An 833-nucleotide genomic window follows, 5' to 3' on the forward strand; every position below is an offset into this window, starting at 1 on the left:
ATTAAAAATACCGGCCTAAAATAGACTGGAGGAACATGAAGAGGAAACCAACAGAATAAAGGTAAAAAGTTGACAACCTGAAAAATTATAACAAAAAATTGGCCAGGTGCCTGTAGGACTCGCGTACTGATGTATCCGTATAAGCTTAGTTAAGCATATAGATCCATTTCGGGAATCGATGGTTTCGATCATTGCTTTCTTTTATCGATATTAATCCTGGCAAGATATCGGTGCCAGGGATTCCAGTATTTTCGAGAATATTTTAATTTGAGTAACTGCCGACGGCCTTGCCGCAGTGGTAACACCGGTTCCCGTCAGATCACCGAAGTTAAGCGCTGTATGGCTGGGCTAGCTCTTGGATGGGTGACCGTCCGGTCTGCCGAGTGCTGTTGGCAAGCGGGATGCACTCAGCTCTTGTGAGGTAAACTGAGGAGCTACTTGACTGAGAAGTAGCGGTTCCGGTCTCGTAAACTGACACACGGCCGGGAGAGCGATGTGCTGACCACATGCCCCTCCATATCCGCATCCAGTGACGCCCATGGGCTAAGGATGACACGGCGGCCGGTCGGTGCCGTCGGTACTGTTGGGCCTGTTCTGGAGGAGTTTAGTTTAGTTTTAATTTCAGTAACATAAATGTGACCCAATGTAATGCAAGCAGGAAGCTACAATAATTACAATAATTAGTAATTCTTCATTCAGGCTCACTGGGCCGCAATGGTAAAAGTCAAACATCAGACAAGGAATGACTTTATTACTCATTTGACGCGTGCCGAATTTATCCAGCATCAGGTATCCAGGAGCACGTAGATACGGCGTTTCAAGTTGTACGTGAA

General features: G+C 46.2%; 1 pseudogene; it reads left to right on the forward strand.

Annotated features, from left to right (window-relative positions):
- The first annotated feature begins 277 nt into the window (after window positions 1-277).
- On the forward strand, window positions 278-395 carry LOC126189098 (5S ribosomal RNA; annotated as a pseudogene).
- The last annotated feature ends 438 nt before the right edge of the window (window positions 396-833 follow it).

The sequence above is a fragment of the Schistocerca cancellata genome, chromosome 5 (assembly GCF_023864275.1).
Source record: "Schistocerca cancellata isolate TAMUIC-IGC-003103 chromosome 5, iqSchCanc2.1, whole genome shotgun sequence".
Lineage (NCBI taxonomy): Eukaryota > Metazoa > Arthropoda > Insecta > Orthoptera > Acrididae > Schistocerca > Schistocerca cancellata.